The sequence below is a fragment of the Pteropus alecto genome, unplaced genomic scaffold (assembly GCF_000325575.1).
Source record: "Pteropus alecto unplaced genomic scaffold, ASM32557v1 scaffold511, whole genome shotgun sequence".
NCBI classification, from domain to species: domain Eukaryota; kingdom Metazoa; phylum Chordata; class Mammalia; order Chiroptera; family Pteropodidae; genus Pteropus; species Pteropus alecto.
In genome coordinates this window covers 1,600,133-1,615,859 of record NW_006431911.1, presented here as the reverse complement: position 1 = coordinate 1,615,859, position 15,727 = coordinate 1,600,133, and the positions used below count along the sequence as shown (strand labels likewise).

The window sequence follows — 15,727 nt, the reverse complement described above, 5'->3', positions numbered from 1 at the left end:
CTCTTTTCTCTATACATTTTATTCCAACCAGCAATTTATCTTGTATCCTGAAAACTTGCTAAAGTCACTTATTAGTTCTAAAAGGATTTTTGTAGATTCTTTGGGATTTTCTACATAGTCAATCATGTTGCTGAGAAAAAGAAACTTTTATTTATTCCTTTCCAATCTGTGTCCTTCTAAAATTACCTTATTTCACTGGCTAGAAATTGATATTGACTTGATATTAAATTGATAGAAGTGGTGAGAATAAACATCATTTCCTTATTCCTAATCTTAGGGAGGAAAAAATTCAGTCTTTAACAGGAAAGCATGATGTTAGCTATACGGTTGCTTTTGTTGATGCCCTTTATCGGAATGAGGAAGTTGTTTTTCCCCTAGACAGTTTTACTGATAAATAGACGTTGCATTTTGTCACAATTTTTCTTCAAGATGATCATGATGAATTTCATTAATGTTTGAATGTTGAACCGCCCTTGCATTTCTCAGATAAGTTCCATTTGGTCATAATTTTTTTGTTCCTGTATTTTATTTGCTAACATTTTGTCTAAAATTTTTGTGTTTATGCTTATGAAGGATATTGGTCTATAATTTTCTATCCTTTAAATATCTTTGTCTGGTCTTAGTATCATGATAATATTGGCCTCATAGTTTGAGTAAAAATATGTTTCTTTGTTGGAAGGTATTTAACTACAAATTTAATTTCATTATTGGTATGGGATTATTCAGGTTACCCATTTCTTCTTGAGTGAGCTTGAGTGGTAGGCTCATGACTTTTGAGCAATTTTTCTCATTGCATCAAAGTTATCAAATTTATTAGCACAAAGTTGTTCATAACAATCCCTTATTTCTCTTTTAATGTCATTAGGATCTTTAGTGATGTTTCCTCTTTCATTCCCGATCTTGCTAATTTTTGAGTTCTCTCTTTTTTTGTTAGCAGTTTGGCTAAAATTTTATCAGTTTTATTGATTTTTTTCCAAAGAAGCAGATTTTGCTTTCATTGGTTTTTTTCTCTTTTCTGTTTTCGATTCCATTAATTTCCAGTCTTATCTTTATTGTTTACCTTTTTATTTGTTGTTTTTAGTTAAATTTACTCTCTTTTCTTATTTCTTCACATAGAAGTTTAGGAAATAGGTTTGTGACCTTTCTTTTTAAACATTTATTGCTATAAATTTTCCTCTTAGTGTTGCTTTAGGAACACGAATTTTATGTTATCTATTAATTAATTCAGAATATTTTCTAATCTCCTGTGGCTTTCTCTTGACTCATGGACTATTTAGAAGTATGCTATTTTATTTCCAAATGCTGGTGGGGGCGATTTTCCAGATAGCTTTTCATTATGGATTTCTAGTCTAATTACATTTTGGTTAGAGACATAGTTTTATATTTTAAATTCTTTTAAATTTATTGAGGCTTATTTTATGGCCCAGAATACGGTCTACTCATATTCTATGTTTATCACACTTAGAGTCACATGTTTCACTACAGAAATAGTCATACGATTGATTTTTAGGATTTCCCCAGCCTCCACTGTGGGTGTTATATAATATAATACATGCACTGTATGATCTTCCTAAAATCTGAAAAATTGTGAATTCTACAACACATCTGGCTTCAGGGATTTGGAATAAGAAACTGTGGACTGGTTTATTAGTTATATTATCACCTATGTGATTCGAAATATGTTTATATTGTTTCCAGATTATCAGTGACATGAAAACACATAAATAAAAATTTCATAGAAGAACTTGAAGAATCTAAAGAATATTTCCCTAGACCGTGGAAGCCATCATTCCCAAACAACAAAAAAACATAGCAATAATAAATTTATGGTATGATAGTGCTGACTTTTCTTTGGCTGTAGCTGCTTTTCTTAGCAGAGACCTCCTTTGAAAGACTAAACTATATGACAGGCAAATTTGGGTAACACTTCTTGTTTTGGATTTTCTTGAACATGATCAGAATTGTCAGAGGGAATCTTACTGCTTTTCTATGATGAGTACTAAAAATTCCAAGGAAATCCTTGAAGAAAGAGAGAAGATAACAGTTCATGACAAATATCAACCTCATTCTAGATCAGAGCTATCTTACTTATTGAAATCCTAAAATTGCCTATTGAAAGTAAGAAAATTGTTTATTGAAACCAAGAAAGTTGGCAATTTTAGAAGCAATTATTGCTAACGCTATTCTTAAATCTGTAGTAATGAACCAGGGGCAAAGAGTACATTTAAATGTCCTTATAATTGCCAGCCTTAGCCCAGACTTAAATGATGTCAATTTTTATTAAAAATAATGTTGAGTGGAAATGATAAATCAAGGGGCCCTCAATTGTGTGGGATGAGGAGAAAACCGTGAGATTGGCCAATAGGAGTTAAATTAGTAGAATTACTACTACAATTCATACTGTGTAGATCAGCCAAACCGATGGGCAGAAGGAAGACAACACAGGGAGAGAACGTAGGCAAAGCCATGGCATGGTTTCTATTCTTTTAACCACAAGAATTCAGGGAACCAAGAGTTTTGTGAGAAAATGACTAGATATCATAAAGGTTGATGCCACAACTGCTCTGCACATTTTCCATTCCTGGTTGCCCAAGAACTAAGACCCCCATCTTATTTCGATGACATTATAAAGAGAAAAATCTCATGCTGCTAAGGAGAACAGTAATTCGGGGTGTTGCAGAAGCTCATCTGGTTAGCTCTAGCTCAATAAAGTCTTGAACAGGAGGTCGGGTTTGATATTAGTAAAGGGAAGAATATGAAAAGTTACTTTAAAGTGAGTGTTGCTCATGTGTGGCTTTTTTTCATGGGGTCTGGGTGGACTCCATGTTAAATAACAGAAGTGATGTGGTTATGTATTTAGGTTGAATGACATTGTCGCTCTTGGATCCGTGCTTAGAAGGAAAAAGTCCAGGAAGCTAAGATCCAGGACCAGAACCAGATAGATGCCCCATCTCCTGGTGCTCTGGGCTGGGCAGGTGGTGGGTGTCAGTGCCTCTATTGATGGAGTGGCTCCCTCTCTTTATCCTTGGGGGAAAAGGGATGGCAAAAGTGAACAGGGCGACACAGCATTCTTGACGAGACGCTTCTTTTCCATTTACACTGCACCTAGATTTTGTCTTTCAAAATCTGACGAAGGCGTTTCAAGAACAAGTGACTCCATTCAACATTTAGTGGGGATAGGACTTAGAATATCCTGTTGTGTTCCCCTTTTATTTCAAATTTAGGAAACATGCATACTCATCTGCCTCAGTCTTTCCCACATGTGAATTAAACTTCTGGGGCAGAACGGAGGTTTGTTTAAGTAAAAGGTAGGAATGCATAACATGCTTTGAAGAGAGAAAAAGGCCAAGCTCATGCTGCAGGCAGTCATGGGGAGAATTCTTAAGCCCTGTGGGAAATCAAGCTGTGCATGATTCTGTTCTAGCACTGGCTACTCTCAGTCGCATTAAGTGACCACTTCGAGTGAAATAAAAGTTCAGCTTCGCAAGTTGAGCTGTACACCTGAATGCTCTTGAAAGTTGTCCTTTTTTTATTTTCTTTCAAAACTCTACAGCCTGCTGACCAGGTAAAATAATAGAACATATGGTCTTTATTTAATTCCTTCATGCTTACCGCAAAGACAAGAGGAGTGAAGATCTCTTGGCTGTCTCCAATGCTTTCCTTTAATCTTACTTTATTTACTAAGAGCTAATAAAAAATCTGAAGTGCTTAACTCTCAAGTGTTGTTTTTCTTCTGGGCACTGGTATTTGATTTGTTCCTTGGCCTGACCCCCACCCCCATCCCACTCTTTTTACTGCTGAATGTGCCGCTGTGAACCTTTTTAATGCTGCGTTCATTCTCCTTAATCTTTTTGCAGTTATTTTTTACTGACAAGTTAACTATCTCTTTGATATATTTTTTCAGCTTCTAAAAGTTGGTCTTTTTCCACTCTTTCAAATGACTCTAAGTTATTTTAAAACATAATTATATTGGACTTATAAAAGAAAATTATTTAATTATAAAAGGAATATATGGATAATTTTGGAAAAGAGAAAAAAATCATTTAAAAATTGTACTATCCAATTGCCATAGCTCTTTATTGATTCTTTTTTAATATAAGTATTGCATTTTGCATCCGGAGAGTTAGAGTGTGTATGGAATTCTTCCCTAAATGGCTTTCACGTCACATTATCCTATCAGCATGGTTCCATGTTTGCTAATGCTGTTCTGTAATTATTAGGTTGGATATTCGAGTTACAGTGCCTCAATTTACTCAGCCATCCTATCAGTAGGACATTTAGAATGATAATATCTCATTTTAAGGCTGTGTTAACACGGAGAGGAACTTCATAAAGCAATCAAACCTGCACAAAATTAACATGTAAGGGTTAATAATGTGTGAGGCTTCAGATATGAAAATGACAAGTTATAAAAACTTTGTGACAAATAATTCAACAAGAACAACTCTCTTTGTTGTATCTTTCAAGACATACAACTGTAGATTGGGGAAGTGAGCACAGATATGACTGGAGTATCAACAACCATTAAACACTCAACACACACACACACGCACACACAAATGCACACGTGGATTGCTAATATAATCATCCATTCCTATAGAGTCAATTTCCTGCCATATCTTTTCTGAGATTTATCCTTGAAAATGTTGATTCCTGATATAGCCAACTCCCAGGTCAAACTAATTATATCTATATCAAAATATCAAAACATTTAATATTGCATAACTTAATCTTTTATTATCTTATTAATTATAGAGTAACATTTTTAGTATCTTCCCACATTCTAAAATTCACATATTCTAATATTTTTTGGAGCTCTTTAAAAATTGAATTGCTCTTCTAAGAGGCTTACATTTCTCTACAGACAACAAAAACTGAGAATAAGAGCTTAATAAATCTGGATGCCTCATTGAACAAGTTTGATCGCCTTGTTTTTTGATAAGCAGGAAATTGAAAATTAGACAAAAACATGTTCTTAGCCCTTTGTAAATTACTCATTGCACTACCTCTTTTTAAACATTGTGTTTCTTACTCTGTGTATGAATTATTTTCTTTTGAATTCGTTAATATTTAAAATACACAGAAATCCTCGAGACTCTTGATACAATCAACTCCTAGTCGAACACATTTTACCAATACCAAAACCCTTTAATCATCTTACTAAATCATTCTTTTTTCCTTATTCATTTTGTTGTTAATATTTCTTTTCCCTTTTAATACACTTTTCCTGAAATTCTATTTTATTATATAACACATTAGTATGTCTATTTTGTTTCTGTGAATTGGTGTTTCCCTAGATATCATTTTTTAAATCCTGATTTAAAAATGTTTTGTTTTATGTGTTTCTCTTATGAGCAAGCATACGAGTATATTTTATTTTTTATCCAATCTTATAATCTTCATGTTTAATAGTATATGAATCTTTTTGCATTTATTTTTGCTGACAAGTTAAATTTATTTACATCATCTTTTTCTTTTTCTTTATTTTCTTTTTTCTTCGCGATTGTTTTTGTTTTCATTTTCTGACTTCTGTGGGATTAATAACTTTTTAATATGTTCTTCTTTCAAAAAGATATACTTTGCATTTCTATAACTTCAGTGGCTATTCATACATGTTAGCATACATAGCAATTGTAAATTTTCCTAACAACTTTAAGGTTATTTGGTAGTCCTACTGTTTTCTAGGATGCAGCAAGAATTTTTTTTTTAACGCCTACAGCACCTGGTCTTTCTAGGTGGTCTCCCATCTAAGTACTAACCAGGCCCAACCCTGCTTAGCTTCCAAGACCAGACAGGATCGGGCACGTTCAGGGTGGCATGGCCATAGACTCAGAAAGAATTTCAATGCTTAAGTACCCCTCCAAACTTCCACTCCCTCTCTTTTTATTACTTTTCATAATTTTACTTATATCTTTTTCCAAAAAAAAAAAAACCCTTATTTCTTATCAGAGTTAATTCTGTCCATTGATATATTTTACTTATTTTATATTACCCATTGTTTCTTACACCCTATATTTTTTTCTGGTTTGCATTTGTTTGTACAGAAACCCCTCACTCCTTGTTACTTTAGTAAGGGTCTCTGGGGTGGGGGGAGGCAGTAAATTCACTTAGTCTTTGTGTAACTGAAAATGTCTTTATTTTTCTTTTGCTTTTGAATGATAGTTAACTGGGTATAAAATCCTAGGTTGACATTTACCATCAGCACTTTGAGGCTATTAATCCGTTATCTTCTGGCATCTATTTCCAATTATGAAGAAATGTGCAAGTCTAACAGACAACAGTCCAATCTGTCTTTTCTCTGCAGCAGCTCTTAATACCTTTTGTATAGTATCCTTCATGTTTTGTAGTTTAATTACAATGTGTCTAGTTGTGGATTTATTTCCTTTCATCTTCCTTGGTACTGGGGACATTCTTTTAAATTGAGGACTCATATTCTTTAATTTAGATATTTTTCAGCTGTTATAACACTCATTTCCTCAATTCTAAGCTCCTCATTTTCTGACATGACTCTGACAGAGTTGGGGGGATTGTGGTACCTTGTTACAGCTTGGTGAGGGTGGAAGTCTAAACTCTGTACCTCGCCTTTGCTGTTATGGGTTGTTCTGCAGCTGCAGTCTTCTCTATAATGCTTGACTGGAGTAAAGTGCTTAGTGTCTGAAAGTTCTTTATGTTTCCACTCTGCCTTTTTCCATGTTCTATGGCTTGGAGAGATGGCTTTTCTCAGGTGTTTTTGTCTATGTCTGTTGGCATTTCCAGGTATCCAGTCTGGACTATATAATGCAAAAATAAAACCCAGGTTCTGAGTTCCCTAGTTGGACTGCCTTATTTTTTCTACCTTTCAAAATGTTGTGCTTGTTTTCTGTGTAATGTTCAGTTTTTTTTCCTTAATCATTTTGGATTAATTTTGGAGAAATGGGGACATGTATGTCTATTCCACCTTCCTGGAAATAAAGCCTATGTATTTTAGTCTTTGTCAGACGTCTCTACAAATTAATTTTAAGTAGGATGAACTTAAATAATAATTATCAATATTTTGGGCTATGTTCCTTGTATTAGATTTCTTCATCTGGTTTTACATTTTTAGTTTGCAAGCTCATTTGAAGAAGAAGATTTTGCTTTCTTTCCCTCTCTCTCTTTCTTTCAACGATCACCCAACTCTAGTAATTTTGTTGTTTTTCCAGACCCTAAACCCCAATTCTAGAACTGTTTTAAATGTAAATCAGGGACCCTGCCCTTTGCAACAAGCAAAAGTCATCACAGACCTGGGCCCCAAGCCATTTGGTCAAGCTCCTAGTTGACCAACTATGCCTGAGTTCGCCCATTGGCTTGGCTTACAGGTAAGTGTGAGGTATGGTCCCAAGCAGTGTGCGGCAGGAAGTTTTCCACCCTCTTTTGATTAGTGATGGAAGGGGATTTTCTACTTCATCCTTAGCTTTAAGCAATAAGCCTATCCTAGTGCATCTCAGGTGGAGATGAAGAATCAGGGAGTACTTCGGTCTTCCTTACTTTGCTGAAGTCCAACTCTGTTATCAGACCCAGATTCCAAGAGGTCTCTTGCTTCACCTCTGCCTACCATTTTGCTTTTCTGTTATATTTCTGAACCACAAAAATGTTTACTCTCATTATGTGTTTTTTTTTTTCTTCTTGGTATATCATTGCCATGTGCTGGAAGCATTATTGTGCATCAAAGCATGAACTTACTGGACCATTGACATGGAAAATCTAAACCTTTCTTAAACATGTTTTGGAAACACTTGGGGGAAATAATTTATATAAGATAACAAGCTCTAAAACCCCAAATCAGCTCTTATTAAGTTAGTTTCACAATAGAACCAGTTTTTTAAGTGACATCATTTATTTATTAGCCATTTCGATATATAATTATGTAGTTTTCTTATATCCCCCTTCACTTCAATCCATCATCCAAATGTGGATAGATGATAACTTTGTTAAATTGTTAGTCAGTATTATTGGGTAAATATAAGTCAAAAGTTTACTATGATTAAACAAGCATTCTTGTAAACTTTCTTTCTAGTGCTAAGAATTTCTCATTTTCCTTTGCTTAATTGTCTTTTTATCTATAGCTAATTCTTCCAGAAGCATGTAATATTATGGCAATACAGATTTCCATGCAATCAAATCTCTCAGTTCAAAAGGTTACCATTTTCTCCTGTTTGATTTCCTTCCTAGTACCCTCCAACTTTAAGTTCCATTAGAACCAGTTACTCTCTTCAACATCTAACAGTTGTCTTCTTAAAACTTCTCGTTACCAACAACCTTCTTCCCTTTCTTGTGTCACATCTGTTTCTAGGACGTCACTTCTTTCTTGGTTTACTGTAGTATGGCCCATGCTCCACAAACTTCCTAACTACAGATGCAGGTGATACCTTTTAAAAAATCTTTGTTTTACTCTTATTTTAAATGAGTGCTTTGGCTAGTACAGCATTATAGGTTAGGAATTCTTTTCCCCTGAATTTTTGGAACTCATTGCTCCATTTTCTTCCAGCCACCAGGGTTTCTAAGTCCAAAATAGTGTTCATTCCTGATCTTTCATATAGGACCTGATTTTTCTCCCTGGACTATTTTAGAATCTTATTGTTTATGTTCTGCAATTTCACAATAATGTACTGTGATTTGAGTCTTTTTTATTCTTTGAATTATGCTCTTGTTGGGTCTTTTCTATCTGGAGATTCATGTACTTGAGTTCTGGAAATCTTGCTTGAATTTTGTGGCAGAGACAGCTAAACTCCCATTGGAATTTTGCTTTTCCCCTTTGCTAAGGTCTGAATGTTTGCGAATCCTCAAAATTCACATGTTGAAATCCTATTCCCCAAAGTGATGATATTAGGAAGCGGGGCCTTTGGGAGGTGATTAGGCCATGAGGGCAGTCTTTATGAATAGCATTAGTGTCCTTAGAAAAGAAGCTCCAGAGAACTTTCTGGTCCCTTTCACCATGTGGACATAGCAAGAAGTTGGCAGTCTGCAACCTGAAAGTGGACCTTCGCCAGAACCCGAACATACTAGAACCCTTATGAAGTCGTGGCATCCGGAACTGTAAGTAATACATTTCTATTGTTTATAAGTCACCCAATCTATGGTATTTTTGTTATAGCAACCTGAATAGACTAAGACAGGAAATGGAATTTTGTTTTTCCCTTTCCAGAATACAGTCTCCTCTTTGCATCTAGGTAGGTGAGGTGATAATTCTCCCCAATGGACTAAGAGAAGAAATGATGTGTTACTCTGGGCCAAGGCAGTGAGGGAGTGAGTAGATTGCTCTATTCTCTTTTCCTCCATTTGTCAGATGGATGCAGATAATACCTAGGTGTTGAGATGGCAGAGCCACACAATAGAAGTGTCATGGGTCCCTTAGTCATCGTGAGGAGAGAAGCAGCTTGGTGACCATTAACCAGGAGTATTCTCCTGTTATGTGAGCCAGAAGTGTACTGTAATTTTATTAAGCTACTGATGTTTAGTGGTTTATTTGTTGCAACAGTCATTGCTCCCTGACTGATACACTTATTTGAAATATTCTCCCAACTGCTTTCTCTGCTCTCAATTTCCTGAGTGTCAATCAGTGAGATTTATTAGACTTCCCAGCTTAATCTTCTAATTTCTTATCTTTTCTCACGTTGCATCTCTTTGACTTTTTCTTTCACTTCTAGTGAGATTTATTTAAAAATTTCTTCCAACCATTCAATTAAAAGCATTGGCGGGCAGAGGGAGACTGAGGAGCTATTATATTTTTAATTTCCAAGAGTATTTTTAGTGACTCTCTTTTAATGTATATAGTTCATGTTTGATTCAATATTTTCCTTATTCCTGAGGATAACAATTATAGCTTTTTAAATTATTTTCCTGCTTTTTATATCATTTATTTCTTTTTTGTTTGTTTGTATTAGAAGCTATTCCTCACCGTCTTATGATTCAGAGCTGCCATGCTTCTTTAGTCTGAAGCACTAGAAATCTAATTGAAAGCTCTGTGTGGAACCGGGGAGCAGTAATGTCTCTTGGCAACTAGTGGGCTTGCCAGTAGGGCAATTGGATGGCCCACTAGCTTTTCAGTGGATCACCTCCAACCATGCATTGTGGATTCTCAACTTGGCCCTGATGTTCTGGGAGCCACGTAGAAGCAAGGGGCTGGGTAGGGGTACGAAACGAGGTTGCCATAATTTTTTTATGCATGCTTGCATTTCACCTTTAACCTCCATCTTAAAAATATGCCAGGTGTTCCCCTAGTCTGAAGCCTCTCTAGTTCAATGTCTCCATGGAATAAGATCCCAGGTCTAATTACAAGGATCGAAGGGAAATAATTACCTGATAAGAAAGCTAAGTCTGGCTTGTGGAAGCAAAGCAGGGTTGGCCTATTGGGAGTTTTACAGATCGAGCAGTGTGTTAATGATTACTTTGGCCAAGATGTAGGCAACACAGGAGTGAAGGTAAGTGAGGTGTGGTTTGGGATCCTAGGTTACTGGGCTTCCTAGTGGGTAGAAGGACATCAGCAAAAGATAATCTGAATTACCATGGCATCTCGCCTTGGGGTTTTCCCGAAAACAGAGCCTGAGTTAATGAATTAAAGTGAAGTTAATTTGGAAGGTGATGTTCAAAACAAGTGAGAGAATGAGGAGAGTGAGACAGAGAAGGGAGAAAAAACCACAAAAGAATGAGTTAATGAGTTGGGAAATAGCGTGGGCAGTTGAGGCTCAAACCCAGTCAAGAGCGTCTGGGGAACTAGTAGAACAGATCTCAGAAATGTCGCAAACGAAATGCAAGTAAAGTAATTTCTCTATTGACTCTCACTGACCCTTTTGTAAGGGTCACCCCTGCAAGCATTAAGATCCCCCCTCACACTTCAGAGCAGTGGCTGTTCAAGGACTAAAGGGTCTCCCTCTGCTTTGGCGAGAGCTCCTAGCTGCCAGCAAGGAGATGCTGAGACTGAGATGCGGCATGCTGGCAGAACGTGTGGGACGTTCATCTCAGCTGCAGGGAGATCAGTTAGACTAAGAGCACATAGTGAAAGACACCAGGAGGATCTGCTACTCGAGTGGTGCAAGTCAATGATGTAAGTGACCGATCAGGAAAGAGAAGCTGTCGCCTGGCTCAAGAGAATCGAGGTGAAAGATTCAAGCGGAGATCCTGCAAGGAGCCCTCAAAAAGGTCCAAATGACAACGAACCAGCTTTCAACACCTGCCAGGCATGGAGAAAGCAAAGCCAGCTTCAGAGGGACCAGCTCCATTCTTTTCCTCTTCCTTTTGCTACCCTTCCCTATGCCCAGACCCTTAAGCCACCTGGCCAGCACGCTGGGCATTTGGAGAGAAGAAATCCAAGTCCATGTCCCCTTTCTCCACTGGGGACTTCGAGCCTGGGAAAGTGATAAAGTGCAGCCTTTAAATCAAGTTTAGAGTTTTCATTAATATCCTCAATTGGATACTGATTTGCGAACCAAGACTGTTTACAATTCTCTATAATCATAAGAACTACATGTTACCTAAGAATGAGCAGAAAAGTTTTTATCTTGGGACAGGCAACATCCAGTCCTTCCAAATAAAGTTCTATCGGGGGTGTGAGAGAAAAATAAAGTTCGATTTTGATTGCAGCATTGGTTGTCATTTGATCTACATTTAAATGAAATAAAATTCATTTCTGCTTTTTATCCCCCCTGGGGGGGCCCTATTTTCCCAAATGAAAAAGGTGATGAAGGATATGGCAGACAGGAAGTTTGGCTTAATACTATGAGAAAGAATCCAAACCGATGAGCACTGCTCACAGGCTTGGTGTGGTCCTGAGCCTACTGGTTCCTCCCAGTCACATGATACTCTCTTCCACAAATTCTATGCTCCAGGCACACCGAGACGCTTCCCCTTCCTGCAGGGCACCAGAATGCACTTCTTCCCCAGTCCTTTGGATTCGTTCTCTCTCCCCTCCTGTCACATTCCACCTTCTCTTTCAGTCTAACTACTTATTATTCACTAGATCTCAACTTAAATGTTACCTCCTCCAAGAAGACCCCACGAGCATCTAAGTCTACATCACGTGTCCTTCCAGGTGTTGACATAACTCCTGGAACTCCAACTCTCCTGGCACCTTATCATTACCATATTTATTTGCTTACTTCACAGTGCACTCTTTGCCCTCACCCGTTACCATAATCTCTGTAAGAGGTGGTCTGTCTGGTTCACATCTGCAATCTCTGTAGCTAGCACAGTGTCTGGCATATAGTGGAAACACTCACCAAATTAATTAATTCATATGTGTGTTTTCATAAAACGTCTGACAAATGTACACAAATTAAGCCACAGATTTTCTTAAAAATCAGCTTTGCAGAAAAGAATAAAATGATAAGAAATTGGAAATATCCCGAAATCTTCAGCATTTATGGTGGCAATATATCATATATCCCTTAAGAGTATGTTTCTCAAACTGTGGTCCCTGGACCACAGTAGCATCACTCGGGAGCTTGCTAGAAATGCAAATTCTCAGCATCTCCCTCCAATCAGAAACTCTGGGAAAGAGGTCCAACATCTGTGTTTAATAAGCCCTCCAGGGTACACTCAAGTTTGAGAACCACTGCCTTAATATTTAAAATACCCTTCCCTGCAAAGTGCTTGTCATATTTGGAAGGAGATGGTGTCTATTAAACAACGCTGAAAATTGAGACCCATATGATCCCCCTCTTTTTGATGCCATTCAAGTTAACCATCTAAACTAAAGACCAACACAGTCCATTACCAGAGGACTCAGCTGGAAAGGATTACAACTGAGCAGCATTGTCAACATCTACAAACGGGGTCCAGGTGCATGCATCTGGTACTCCTGGCTAGGAAATCACTGGATTACTTGCTTCATTTAGTTCTACGTTTTAACAATCTGACATTTTAAACTGCTCGGCTGGGGTTTTAATCAGATGGGCCCATCTCTGTGCCTATCTTGGCATGACAACTTATTTTGCGGGAGAGTTGAATTAGTAAGGGTGTTAAGCCTCAGGTTTGGCCAAGGGGAGAGGAAGTGACACTTGAAATGTTTGGCCAATCCATATGTGACCTTGAGATGCGAAATTGAAGCCTCCAGGTGGACAAAAACTTCAGGAAGAGCCATATAGAAATCATCCAGAACCTTCGGTATTTGCTAATTCCTTTACCCAAGGAGGATTTGTAGTCTTAAAACCCTATCAAGTTCAGGGAGATGGGAAGTCTTGCATCTTAAATCAGATTTTATGTTATCTATGAGGGTCACCAACAGGAACAAAAAAGACAGACCTAAGACACTGGAAGGACAATAAGTTTTGAAATAACTATAAATAAATAAATATGCCAGAACACAAACAAACAAAAAAACAAAAGAAGGACCAAGGAAAGGAAGAAAAGAGTGAAAAAATTTCAGTTCTAGCTAACAAAAAACAGATAATTAATAAATTGTGTGCAAGACACCATATTGGGGAGTTAAAGAGAAGAGTGAGGATGATCACCATCTTAGTGCTGAAGGCTATCTACTTATACTCTAGAGTGACTCTGTTAATAAGGATGCTGGGAGTCACGTGAGGCTATTTAAATTAAATTCACTGAAAATTAAATAAAATTAAAAATTCAGTGCCTCAGTCACATGAGCCAAATTTCAACTATTTGGTAGTCACACGTGGCTACCATATTGAACAGCGCAGGTTAGAATACTTCCATAATCGTAGAAAGTTCTATTAGACAGTGCTGTTCTAGAACTTACTAAGATCAAACCTGAACTTTCCCCCATCCTTCCAGGGATACCAAAAGGTAAATGGCAAAGGATGCAAGTAATTTAGCTTTGTCGATGAATTAGAATTCTTCTTGAAATTCAGCGCAAATGTGGCCTGCTTTGTTTGTCTACACATCTGTCAAGCATATAGTCAATGTGATTCAACACAACAAATGTCAACTTGAATGCCTGCTGTGGACAAGACACTGCCCTGGGCACCACCTGCAGAGTAAAGATGCACAAAATCTAGATCTGCTTCATATTTGACAGAATACGTAAGACTGGGACACAACTATAATATGAGATAAGAAAAATAGGTATGCTGGGAGAGATGTAAACTAAGGCATAGGTCTGCAGTGTTGTGCATATAATAGCCTTGTTAAAAATACAGATGCTCCAGTCATATCCACAGAGAGGAATATTCTGTGGTTTTGGGAGAGGCTTCCAGCATCAGGTATGTCTTCCCTCATGAAAACAGACACTGGAAAGATGGCTGTTAGGTATAAAAAGACAGAGAAGTCTAGGAGAATGAACATTCTCCTATAGATCAAGAAAAAGAGGACTGATAAACTAGCTTGGACACACATATTTGTGTACTGTTGACTATATCACATCAGCAACTTAACTAATGACTATTGTTAAAATATCCCATCACGATTCGTTTTTGAATCTTCAAAAGCCAAAAGAATAGTTTAAATCCTTGAGTAGAAAAATGAACTCAGGACTTAGTGTGATCTGAATGGAATTAAGAGGCAAACCAAGTCCTGAATCCACTAGAATTATTAAAAAGCCCCAAGCCAAGCAAAAGACAATATAGTCGATCCTTTGGGAACACATAAGTCATCTATTATATTTATCAAGCTATTAATTAACATAGGGAAATAGGCAATCCTTAAGAGAAAAGCACATATTTTTACAGATAAAACAATTTTGGAATATAGGAAAGCACTCCTGGGGGGGGGGGTGCAATATATAAAGCCGAGAGCAGCCTAGCAAAAATTATGTCCCGAGATGTTGCACTTACCAGATGACAAAAACGCTGAGCCCACACTGTCAACAGATATCTCCTGGCTCATCTTTTGGTGATAACGGCTTTAACATCAATGGCTCGTTCACTTGGGCCAGTGAGATGGATACACCTCCTGTGTTTGAGAAAAACCAGAGAAATCAGCAGCAAGTTCATAGCTGACTTTGATAACATCATAAGCTAAAATCACATAAGTATTAGCATTTTAATTTTTCCATCCTCATCCTGGATTTCTTTTTAGACCACCTATTCTAGCATATTGCAAACTCATCCCTTTACTTTTTCTTTAATTCTCTGTCTCCCTCTCTCCCTCCCTCTCTCTTTCCTCTCTCCCTCCTTTCCCATCTTTTCGTTTTTTTCTTCATTTTTTAAAGATCGGAGATAAAGGAGATTGCTCTTTCTTAACAGGATAAAGCAGGTAAAGAACAAGAATGTTGACTCGCTCAAGGCTGTCTTAATTTCCTTTGTTTGAACATATCCCTTCACCACCACCAGAATGCCTTCTTTAATGACAAACAATTTCCTGCTGTACCAGATTCCAAGATCTTAATCCTTGTGAAGGGCCATGCAAATGTTAGATTTGTAAGTCATATACAGTTGTTCCAAGGAATTTTTATTGAGTTTCATTGAACATGCAGGCTAAAATGCAATTTCTGGCTTTTATTAGACACTAAAAGTCTATGTTTCAACTAACTCAACAAAGAAAAATTTGGGTGCAATACATAGCAGATGGAAGGAAAGACCATAGTGTAAGACTGTACTGGTTGTACACTACTCAACTCCAGGATGAATGATTTACAAAGTGCTTGAATTAAACAGTGTCCCCAAGAGTTGTACAGTGTACAACCTGCTCAACTGTTCATGACGACCTTAACGAGAAGCTTTCTATATGATTATCATAGGTTACATGTTCACTCAATTAAGTATTTATCGGGCACTTATCATATGTAGGCTCCGTACTAAACCTTAATAAG

General features: G+C 37.2%; 1 protein-coding gene and 1 pseudogene across 1 annotated transcript in view; both read right to left on the bottom strand.

Moving 5' to 3' along the window:
- Positions 1-15,727, bottom strand: part of MID1 (midline 1) — a 546,989-nt gene that overhangs the window by 375,243 nt on the left and 156,019 nt on the right. Inside the window, exon 4 of the mRNA XM_015599319.2 lies at positions 14,751-14,868. The gene's annotated coding sequence lies outside the window, so the exon portion shown is untranslated. The remainder of the gene's footprint in view (positions 1-14,750; positions 14,869-15,727) is intronic.
- On the bottom strand, positions 5,711-5,829 carry LOC112472294 (annotated as a pseudogene).